At 45.2% G+C, this 12258-nt stretch overlaps 1 protein-coding gene across 1 annotated transcript in view; it reads right to left on the bottom strand.

Moving 5' to 3' along the window:
- The window catches only part of LOC131478620 (uncharacterized), a 127772-nt gene that overhangs the window by 1478 nt on the left and 114036 nt on the right, over window positions 1–12258 (bottom strand). The window lies entirely within an intron of this gene.

Here is a 12258-nt window from a genome sequence, read left to right as displayed (position 1 = left end):
CAGCAGTGTGAGTGCTAACTGCTGCACTTTGGGTCAAGCTCCCAGCTAACTTGCCTGTGAAAGCAGTGGTGGATTCACAAGTGTTAGGACCCTTGTACCCTTCTCCTGGCTCCTGGTTTCCGACTTTGGCTTGGCTCAGTGCCAGCCTTTGCAGCCAGCCTCAACTGCTTTCCCAGGCCACAAGCAGGGAGCTGGATGGGAAGTGGGGCTGCCGGGATTAGTACCGATGGGATCCCAGCACGTTTAAGGCGAGGACTTTAGCCGCTAGGCCATGCTGCCGGGCCCCACCCCTGCCTTTTAAACTAAATTTTTAAAAAGTTGTATTACTTAAATGGAGTCTAAATTGAACCAGTTACTCTGTTCATTGGGAATGGGTAAGCAGGATAAGTGCTAGGAACAGGTGTAACTTCTTTAAGAAGGTATAGGTGAGCAAAACCAACTGAATGGCCTTGAGACCATTCTTAAGGGATTATACCAAATGGAGCACCAAGACAGTTACATGGTGATTTGGGAGTTTACGTAAACAGGTCTCAAAGCTTTGACCTCACTCAGTTACATTGTTTTTTTACTCAGTAAAGGTGAACTTTTGAGGGATTCTGAATCCAGCATCTCCTGAACGTAGCACAATGTATCTTGCAGTAACAGGATTTCTGATAGAGACAGGAGACAATTTTAGTGTTTCTGTATCTAGTGATGGAAGCAGGACATCAGCAGCAGCCATTGTAATTCCCAACATAAATGCAAACTCAATTCTTCCAGAGACTCTTCTGTGTATTCCCCAAATCAGTCTAACCCAGGCCCTGCATTGTTCTCCAGTCCACCCTCTGCGTTCCTTTTCAACCACCTAGCACCTAGGGGAGAAAGGTCCACTGCACTTGGAAAGCCCAGGAAAGGCACCTTGAACCCTCCCAAGCCCATAAGTCCCCCTAAGCTATATAAGAGCTGGGCTATTGGAGGACCAGGCCTTTGTTACGGGCTTCTTCCATATGCATGGTGACAGTTGGCCACGTTTGAGAAACTAGTTTTAATAAATTCACTCTGGGGCCCGGTGCGGTGGCCTGGTGGATAAAGTCCTCACCTCGAATGTGCCAGGATCCCATATGGGCGCCGGTTCTGGAAGGATGCTGAGTGTGTGTGACAGGGGCTAATCTGCTGAGGGATTGCAAACACCTGGCCAAAGCTATTCTTTGGTTACACTCAAAACTCTCTGGGTGAATACCAGCACTGACCACCTGACAGGGTATTCAAATGTCACCTTCCCCCCTTTACTATTGTTTCTGACCAAGTAGGTCTACTCAGGGCAGGGAAGCTGAAACTACTGGGTAACTTCTGAAAGCGCTGGGTTGGACCTAGGAGATGCCTCTTCAAAAATCCTTAGATGACCTGAGATGTGCCTTGGCCTCTTAGTCTTTACTACTTAGTCTGTGGGTTCATAGTCAGAGACCGTCAGACTTCTGCTCTGTATGCAATACCGGATCAGATTGCTCAGCCTGTTGGATGGCTAAGAAGAGGGTGGCCCTGTCTCCCCTGCAGCATGCTGGGGCTGGTTAGCTATTACCCACTGCCTCTGGGAAGCCTAGGGTAGTCTTTGGCTCTGCACCTCCTTCCCTTCTGTTCCAGGAACAGGAGATCTCTGGGAGGTCAAATGTTGGGAGGTGTGTCTTGTCTTATTTTCTGGGCCTGTCTCAAAATGTTGGGATCACTTTTATTCTCTGGGAGTTGTGCGAGGCTTCTTGGTGTCTCTCACCTCTGTGTCCCTTTCTACCAGGCCCGTGCACTACAAAATTTCTCACATCCTGCCTCACTCCCTCTGGCCTAGTAAAAAAAAAAAAAAAAACCACACAAAAAAACCTGTGCTAGTTGGGCCTAAAGGAGAAAGGTAAGGCCAAGACAATTTTCTTAACTCCTGGCCTAACTAAATGTACACTGGGCAATAATTTCAAGCAGTCAAGAATATAGCATGTTTGACCTTCAAATTGTTTTTGATGTTCATAGTTTTATAGGGAGACAAATGGTAAGAGGTCCCTTATATCCAGGCTTTTTGCCTTTTCTTCTACAAGGCCCACTTTCTTTAGTTTAGGTCCTTCTAGGACCTCAGGAATCTAAGCCTCTAGAAGAGCCAGATAGGGGCTTCCCTACAACTCAGCAGAGGCCCTAACTTCCCCTCCGCCCTCTTCTCCGTCTCCCTGCAATCCTGACTCCTCATCCTGTGGTTTGCCTCCCTCTTCCCCTTTGTCCTGTATTTTATCCTGTTCTCTCCAGGGACAAAAAATTTCTGGTAAGCCCTCTGCCCCAACACTTCCTCCCCAAATCATCGTCTGTGTTATCCTAACCCAGCCTATAACCCTTCACTCTAGCCAACTCAGGGCCTTTTCTTGCCTCTATCCACACAGCAGCTGCTAAACTCCTAAGCACTAATTAAAGACACATTAAATTGAAAAGAAAAAAGATTAGTGAGGGGAAGAGCTGACAGAATGCGAACTTGGGTGACCAGGAAGACAGGCTGGCAGCAGAGATATTGTTGGGGCCCTGTGGACCATGAGAAACAGCAGAGACAGCTGAGCAGTGCAGCAGTGGCCAGTTTTCCCACAGGCAACTGGAATTCCAGGAGAAAGCCCATAACAGCAGCAAAATAACAATGACCAAAGGCACAGAGAGGCAGTTGAGCACCCTCAGTGGCAGAGACACCACCTTAATATGTGGAAACAACCTAGTAGCACATGTGTTCTAGCTAATATTACACAGCCGTAAAAAAAGATTTTCTACCTTCGCCTAGACCTACAACGATATGATACATTTAAACAGCACAGTTAAACTTGTTAATCTTACTAAGGGACCATAGTACTGTAATAATTTGGGGGGAAACAGCAGAAGGGGGAAACAGGAAAGGAGGAATCAGACAGGCAAGGAAGAATCTCTATACGTATAAAACTGTATAATGGAAAATAATACAAAATAAATAAAAGATAATTAACAAAAAGACTCAAACCCTCACCAGAGACTCTTGCCCTACATTCCAAAAAAAAAAAAAAAATGCCCAAACTCATACCCTCATTCTACCCTCTGCATTCATTTACAAGTGCCTGCCCCCCACCCCCAGAGAGAAAGGTCTACTGAGTTTGAAAAACCCACAAAAAGATATCTCATCTCTGTCCACTGCCCTCCCCTTTAAACCTCTAAACTTCCTTAACCTATCTAAGAGTTGACCTGCTGGAGGACCAGCCCTCTGCCACATCCTTGCTCCAAATGTATAGTGGCAGTTGGTCACCTCTGTGAACTTGTTTTTAATTAATTCATTCTAGCTGTGACTTTGTATCATGTATCATCTCTGTTCTATGCTTCTTTTTCTTTTTTTTTTTAAGGTTTATTTATTTTATTACAAAGTCAGATATACAGAGAGGAGGAGAGACAGAGAGGAAGATCTTCTGTCCGATGTTTCACTCCCCAAGTGAGCCGCAACAGCTGGTGCACGCCGATCCAAAGCCGGGAACCTGGAACCTCTTCCGGGTCTCCCACATGGATGCAGGGTCCCAAGGCTTTGGGCCGTCCTCGACTGCTTTCCCAGGCCACAAGCAGGGAGCTGGACGGGAAGTGGAGCTGCCGGGATTAGAACCGGCACCCATATGGGATCCCGGGGCGTTCAAGGCGAGGACTTTAGCCGCTAGGCCACACCGCCGGGCCCTGTTCTATGCTTCTTTATCAACAAATACAAAGTAGGGTGTTACAGAAAGTTGGGTTTGAGTAGCATTGCCTATAGTTAACTCACTGGTTTTGAACCCCAGTGGTGATGAGAAAAGTAATACGCAAACTTTATAAGTAATATGAAAAAGCCTGTTTTTCTGAAGGAATATGTGGAAGAAGCATGTAGAAGGACAGTGTGAGTTAGAAGGGGTTACCTATGCATGGATAATAATAATAACTTTAATAATCTCCAAGAAATCCCATATGCATTCCATATCAGAATGACAGAGTCTCAGTTATTCTGTTTTCTAATACAGCTTTTTGCTAATGTGCAGAGAAAGTCAGTGGACAATGGTCTTAAGTACTTAGGATTTATGTTACAGGTGTTAATATTATTTGGGGAGTGAAGCAGTAGATGGTACAGTTCCTTCTCTACTTAGCTCTTGACTCCGCATTTTAAATATAAAAATCAGTATTTAAGTAAATAAATAGCACAAATCTTTTTTTAAAAAAAGATTTATTATTATTGGAAAGCCGGATATACAGAGAGGAGGAGAGACAGAGAGGAAGATCCTCCATCCGATGTTTCACTCCCCAAGTGAGCCGCAACGGGCTGGTGAGCGCCGATCCAAAGCCGGGAACCTGGAACCTCCTCCGGGTCTCCCACGCGAGTGCAGGGTCCCAAGGCTTTGGGCCGTCCTCGACTGCTTTCCCAGGCCACAAGCAGGGAGCCGGATGGGAAGTGGAGCTGCCAGGATTAGAACCGGCGCCCATATGGGATCCCGGGGCGTTCAAGGCGAGGACTTTAGCTGCTAGGCCACGACGCTGGGCCCGCACAAATCTTTTTTAAAAACAGCTGGTATGAGCTTAGTTTGAGGTCAGTTGACTTTTAAAGTTTTTTAATCAATGTAGCTTGTTTTACAGAAAAAAGCAGTAAATTCTCATGAAGAAAGCGTTAAGATTATGAGTGGTTACAGTTATAAATACCTCTTCTGAATTTCCTATCCTCCAGTGAAGTAACTACTTGATTCTTTATTCTTACTAGTGAAATGAAGTGTTGAGCTACATACAAAGAGAAGGTTAAATTGGTTAAATCCTTATCTTGCAAGTGCTATAATTATATACGGCGATGATTCATGCCCTGGCTGTTCCATTTCCCTTCCAGCTCCCTGCTTGTAGCATGGGAAAGCAGTAGAGGATGATGGTTCAAGTCCTCGGGACCCTGCACCCACATGGGAGACCTGGAAGAAGCTCCTGGCTCCTGGCTTCAGATAGGCTCAGCTCTAGCCATTGTGGCCACTTGAAGAATTGATCAGAGGATGAAAATCTTTCTCTCTGTAAATCTGACTTTCCAGTAAGAATAAATAAACCTTAAAAAAGAGAAGATTCTGAACCTAAGGGCTTGGGTGCACAGACTTCCTATTTGTGTGGCAGCTGTTGCGAAGATCCGGGCCGGGTCAGGCTCAATGCTTGGGGTTCTAGCCCCAGCCACCATTGCCAGGAGGTAGGAAAATCCTGGGCTTGTCTAGGCCTGAGAAATTTCTCCCCACCCCCACAGTAATTACACTGTGACGGGATCTTGGGCAGCTCTGAGCAGGAGTGGGTCCCTGGCTCTGCCCACCATCACCATCTTGGTAGGAGGAGTCCAGGTAAGTTCAACCTAGGGGTTTGGGTGCACAGATCTCCCAGTCGCATGGCAGTGCGGGACGCCCAGCAGTGTGATCTGGGATCTTGGGGGTGTGAGTTTACAGGGAGTTTGAGAGATGGCACAGGTGGTCATTACTACGGATCTTAGGGTCAGGTCCAGGTGAGAAATGACTTCTCTGGAACTTCCATGGACAAAGCCACTTTACTTCAAGGGCTATAGCATAAAATCCAGCAGAGAGTGTTCAAAAAGGGAGCAGGTTCTATGAGGCTAGGCCATGAAATAGACAAACAACATGAGTGAATCAGGTCTAGGGGTAGAAGATGCAGGGTATTATGTGGGCTCACCCATGTGGAACAGCAATTTCCGTTGGCATGCACAAAAACTATGGCTGGGAAAAGGAGGATGCCCCAGCAGGGCTGGAATTCCCATCGGTGAACATGAGTGCCAGAATTGGTATGATCTCCTGGGCTGAACATGGCTGTAATCTCCCTCAGCATGAGTGGAGCCTAGGTCTGGGGAGTGACAGGCTGGGCTAGACTCCAGCACCTACTGGTATTCATGAGAGTCACAGTGGGTGTAGAATGGGTTTGGCTAGGTCTCGGCTCTGGCTGAACCATGTGAGAGCTGTGTCTTGCTACGGACTAGGTGTGGATGGGCTGTATCACCCAACAGTAAGAACTGGAAAAGGTATGGGTTGATTGGGCAAAGACATCATTCCTGCCAAGACAACAGGTGGACAAAGTAAACCTGGGCCAGGGACCCACTGGTGTGCGCAAGATCTGCCACTGGGAGGAGACTGGATAGAGGAGTTTGATGAACTCCTTTGTCAGGTTGCAGTCCCTGTAGGTAAGCATAGGAACCAAGGCAAGGAGCAACTCAATCCAGACCAGGTTACAGTATCCACCAGCATACATGTGGGTCAGGTCAGGGGGTGGCCATGCCAGGCCAGTCCATAATATTTACTGGCAGATCCTAGAACCAGGAGGGGTGCTGGCCTGTTCATACTCGAGCTGGGACTGAGGACTGCCTGGGCAAGGCTAGGCTGCAGCACCATCCAGCACAAGCTGGAACTGGAGGCAGGTTGGATTGAACTAGTACCCACTAGTAGATGCCAAGGAAGATGAGCCATGTCAGTCTGGAGGTGGAGGGTGCCAGCTCCGTGAGCTCCAGGGGTGGAGGGCCTGGGGTGGTCTGGGTCTCCTGGCCCAGGCCACAGAGACTGCTTGCGTGGAGTGAGTTGATCGGCAAAGGGGGGTTCAGCAGGTCCTGGATCGCATGGCTTGGAACCTTGGGCCTGCCTGCACGGTGGGTGCTAAACCTGTGAGCTTCAGGGGTTGGGGGTCTGGCCTAGCGCTGGGTCTCCTGGCCAACGTCCTAAGGACCACCTACATAGTGGATATCAGGTCCGTGAGCCCCTGGATGGAGGATCCAGTGGAACCTGGTTCTCCTGGTCCAGGTCCTTGGGTTCACCTGTATGGTGGGTGCTGGACCCAGAGCCCCAGGGGTGCAGAGCCCAGAGAGGTCTGGGTTTCCAGCTCCAGGTCGTTGAGCTGCCGGTGTGGTGGGGACCAGGTCCGTGAACTCTGGGGGCAGGGTTCTAGTGGGTCTTGGGTCACATGTCCCGGAGCCATGTGCCCACCTGCTAGGTGGCTGCTGGATCTGTGAGCCCTGGGGTGGGGGGTCCAGCATGGCCCAGGTCATCTGACTCAGGTCCATGAGCACACCTAGGAGAACTGGTCCTCCCATAGTGTAGATGATGGAGTACTGAATGGCAGACCATGGTGCACAATGGAGGACATAGTAACTCATTGGGGCCTGCAGAAGATATCTGGTACCATAGCAGAGAATGGAGAACAGAACATATGGACAACTACTCCAGCCAAATGATGACAGCAAATATCTGGGTGATTGGAGAGTATATGGTCGATGGTGTTAACCAATGGGCATTGGAAGGGATTCCTCACTCATAGGGGGAGATCAACAGCATTTTGAAACTATCATATACACCTGGGCAGAACCTTTGGAACTTGTGCCATTGTTACCTTGGGTTGATATCGGCTGGCCTTTCCCTATCTTTAGGTACTGGGATGGTAGGGAGGCTGGATATGGCCCATTCCCTTATCTCTCTCATCCCCACAAGAAATGAAAAGAAGAAATAGGAAGCTTGGAAACATTGATCACACCCACTTCTCCTTAACCCTAGATCCTTTGCACCCTGATTGACTATGTAATATCACCTAAATTAAAAATTTAAAAAAAAGAGGGGCCCGGCGGCGTGGCCTAGTGGCTAAAGTCCTCGCCTTGAACGCACCGGGATCCCATATGGGCGCCGGTTCTAATCCCGGAAGCTCCACTTCCCATCCGGCTACCTGCTTGTGGCCTGGGAAAGCAGTCGAGGACGGCCCAAGGCTTTGGGACCCTGCACCCATGTGGGAGACCTGGAAGAGGTTCCTGGTTCCCGGCTTTGGATCGGCGCGCACCGGCCGTTGCGGCTCACTTGGGGAGTGAAACATCGGATGGAAGATCTTCCTCTCTGTCTCTCCTCCTCTCTGTATATCCGGCTTTCCAATAATAATACATCTTTTAAAAAAATTAAAAAAGAGAAAACTCCAATAATTGGGATAGCAGGTTCAAGTGGTTATCTTGTCTCTATACTTTGTTGCCACTTACTGAATATAAAACTGAACACATTACTAAACCATTTTGCTTTTGTTAGTTCATCAGTAGAACAGGGACAGTGCCAGTACCCATCTGGTAGAACTGCACTGAAGTTTAAATTTCAAAATATACGTAAACACTATAATGTTTTTCACATATTATGCAAATGAATGCCAGGTGTTCTAATCATTTACTGTATGTGTAGTATATGGTTTAAATGGGTAGTACCACTTTTTATTCAAAATAGGGCAAGAACAGTTGAGGTAGGCAAAATTTGGAGGAATGGGAAGCAATCTCAGATGAAACTTTACCTGTAGTTGCTCTTGTCTGGGTTCCAGTCACCGGACTCACAGTTATTTCTGCCTGAAGAACTGGGGGCCTCAGTTGGCATAAAAGTCCATGGCTCCTCGCTAGTGGATGAAGCAGTATTGTGACTCACATTTGATTCTGCAGGCAGGGAGGCAGTAAGAGCCACAGGAGAGAGAAGTATTACAGTAGGTTGGATTATATTCTAGAACTTCAAAGCTGTTCTCTGTTCCCACTTCCTTGCTTGAATAATCATTGGAAAGACCAAGTCTTTAGTAAGGAATAAAACTACTCTTGAAAAAAGTTTTTCAAGTAAAATAAAATACTACCAAGTGAAAAAAAAAAAAACTATTCTTGAGCTACACGAAGTGGTGAAAATAAATCAATGGATTTCAGCTGTCTTCACTGTACAAAGTTGATGCCTCAAAAAGAGAGACAACAAACCAAGAACACAGCTACCACTACCTCAATCAGATTCTGACAGAAGGGACTGTCTACAAAGGTTAGCACTTAGTTGTTGATACAGCAATTGGACATGTGGTTTTGGGTTCTGTGATGGGGATTTTGGTTATAGGCAGTAGAGGACTGAGAAGAAAGATAGGATGCACTGGAATTATATGAACTATACTCCACTGGATATGACTGATGATTGCTGTCAATGACATGTGAACCTTGGAGAGAATCTGGAATGAAAAACAAGTTCACTGAAAAATGCTGATTTCAGTGGAGTGTCTGCTGGAATTCCAGCAATGTCACAGAAAACATCTCTAGTAACAAACAGCTGCAATAGGCATTAGATTTGTTACCACTTCACAAACATGTATCAGTGATTAATATTAGCTGTTCTGTAAAGGTTACGTAACAGCCAAAGATGTCCCAATTAATCATGATTTTCCTTGCAGAAGTCCCCTTTATTCATTCCTTTCCATTGCTTGCCTTTCCTTGTATCTATAAATAAGGAATTTAATGTCTAGAAGAAAGAGTGGATACTCTATCAGGAGTCCCCACGTCGAATAGTGAGTATCAGAAAATGCTCACAGGAAAAAAAAAGCATAATAGCCCCTTTTATTCACTAGCATGGTTATATTGACATGGACTTGTTCCATTATTCTTAACTAAAGCAAAAAAGAAGTGCTCAGTTCCCTCTCTCCTATGCCAATCCCCACTCATTTTTTTTTTTTGTATCTGTCCATATTTGGAATAAGAAATGCTGGAGGGATGGTCAATATTGGAGGAAATAAGCCTGGACAGGAAGTTCCATGCATATGGCAGCAGGTTTTAAAATAACAAGATACAGAAGAGGCCTTGAATTTTTAAGCCACAAGGCCCATATCTTAGAAGACTAGAACAGATGTTCATCAGTAGGGAGCAAAGTGAGAAGATTTTCTGGACAAGGTAGCTAGATGCAAATGCCACTCAGTTCCTTTTACAATCCGTGCTTAGATATTCTGATCCTCATCTTACTCTTCACAGCTTTTGATCTTTTCAACTGATATCTCTTTCAATTTTTTAAACAACATCTCTGATACAACTAAGTAACATTTTTGCAGTTTGACATAAATATAGAGTGGTCCAGTGGCTGTGTTCTCTGATTGCCAAGGTACAGGAAAGCTGTTTTTTTCTAAAGAAGAAAGCTATTTTTCCAAGCTTCTATTTGCCTAGATTGTTAGTAGATACACGAAATGCCATCATCTGGAGATGAATCTGAACTCTACAACAAATGATAAAGCAAAGAATAGCTTATTTTTGTATCTGCACAGAAAAAATGGGTACTTTTCTATAATGCTCAACAAAGGTCTTCTGAATTAGTTGTTTAAAATGATTTAAACTCCAGAACACTGGAAGATTGAACATGACCGTCACATCACGCTTAAGACAAACTCGGCATATCTATATACCTGTATCTATACCTATATACTTATAGAGATGCCAGTTTCTTTTTCTCAACCAATGGAAGACATTTTTAATCAATTGTGGCACTTTCTCCTGCCAAGCTTAATGAGGGGGAGACTGTTAGTTGTTCACCAAGATAATTCTCTGTGTTTGATGTGTGGCTCCCAAATTTGACTACATTACCCATCCACATTTGCAATTGGGTATAGCTAAGCAATTGTGACAACAAAAATGAGTGGAAACAATAAATGTCATTTCTGGAACTGGGTCTTAAGACATTGGATGTGTACTTCTTTTTACTCTTTCTGTATCACATACATTGAAACTCATCTACATTGGCTATCTGGCTTTAGTCTTACGGATGACAGTCATTCCCTATGAGATGGAAGTTCAATGACTTGCAAAGAAACCAGTTTCTGAATGGCTCCATAAAAAAGTTTCTCTTCTGATCTTAACTTGTTATATTGCGACTGTCATATAAGAAAAAAACACTATTTTTCTCTTAGTTCTTTGAATTGTTGATTCTTGTTTTTCTTCCAATGACTGATTCAACTGGATGCAGACCCACAAATCTTTATAAATCATTTTGCATACCTACTCTTAATGATTTAGAATTGGAATGCAAGAGAGAAGTTATTTACCATCCAAGCCCTAAGGAATACATTTTTGGAAGGTGACTATTTTGAAAGCAGATTTGAACAACCTGGAGAGCAAAAGGCTTCAGTCTTAAAAGAAAGGCTGTCACTGCAAATGGAACAGGGATGAAAAGAAACCTGAGCAATACAGACCAACCTTACCTTCTTTATAATCTTCCCCTAGTCCTGATATATGGTTATAACACAAATAAGAAAGATGAAATCAGAGAAAATAGAGCCTTCAGCTCCAAATTAGTGGCAAGAGGACAAAGACTATCTTACTTGTGTGGATTTCCTTGGTGGAAATTCTAAGAGATGATGGTTAATGAAGAGATAAACAAAAACAGCAATTACAACAAAAAGCATCATCCAGCGCCAGTGTAGAAAGAAAACTTAGAGAGGTCATGCAGGCAGGTCAAGTTGAGGCCTAAAGAATGCTATGTTAATCTTTTAGAATCTTTGAAAATTATGTCAATGTACTCCAATTATTTATGGAAATGATAATGTCAATATGTACAATATCAGTGAGAGGAATCTTATGATAACAAATGGTTTAAAAGAAAAAAGTCAGGATGGCCCATCAGGGCAGGAAGATGTAGCCAGGAATAGAGAGCAGGGTGAGAAAAACAGGTGCAAGGAGAAGGAAAATCAGTGTACTAGGTGAGTGAAGCTCACTGGAGGCCATGGGAGAGAAGCAGGAGCTGTGCAGACAAGGAAAAACTATTCAAAGTGCCCAGGATTGCAGCCTGTTAGGCCAACAGGAAGGTGCGCATAGATAAGCTACTAGAATGCACTCCAACCCACAAAGTGGATTTAAGAGCCAGCATAAAAGGAACAGGTGCAGGTGGACTTCCAGTGGGAGGCTCCCCAAAGAGATAGTGTGAGGCAAAAAGAAAAAAAAAAAAGAAGCCATAGGACAAAACACCAGTGAAGGGAGGTAACGCTGAATGGAATCTCATGTGCTGCTGATCAATCGCCCCAGAACAGGGAAGTCATGCCATTGGGGAGTGAGCCACTGGGGAGTGAGCCTCTGGGGATTGAACCAGACGAAATGAAAGCAGAGGATCCACACCCTAAACCATCAGAGAGATACTAGCACCACCTGAGAAGGGGATGCTGCATCCTTGAAGGGCAGAAACTGGATTGGAATAAGCAGCATGGATTTTTTTGGTAAGATTTATTTATTTTTATTACAAAGTCAGATATACAGAGAGGAGGAGAGACAGAGAGGAAGATCTTCCATCTGATGGTTTATTCCCCAAGTGACCGCAACGACTGGTACTGTGCTGATCTGGAGCCAGGAGCCAGGAACCTCCTCCAGGTCTCCCACGCAGGTGCAGAGTCCCAAGGCTTTGGTCCATCCTCGACTGCTTTCCCAGGCTACAAGCAGGGAGCTGGATGGGAAGTGGAGCTGCCGGGATTAGAACCGGCGCCCAT

This window comes from Ochotona princeps, chromosome X (genome assembly GCF_030435755.1).
Source record: "Ochotona princeps isolate mOchPri1 chromosome X, mOchPri1.hap1, whole genome shotgun sequence".
Taxonomy (NCBI): Eukaryota; Metazoa; Chordata; class Mammalia; order Lagomorpha; family Ochotonidae; genus Ochotona; species Ochotona princeps.
The sequence above is the reverse complement of the archived record's forward strand: the minus strand, read 5'-3'. Positions and strand labels throughout refer to the sequence as shown.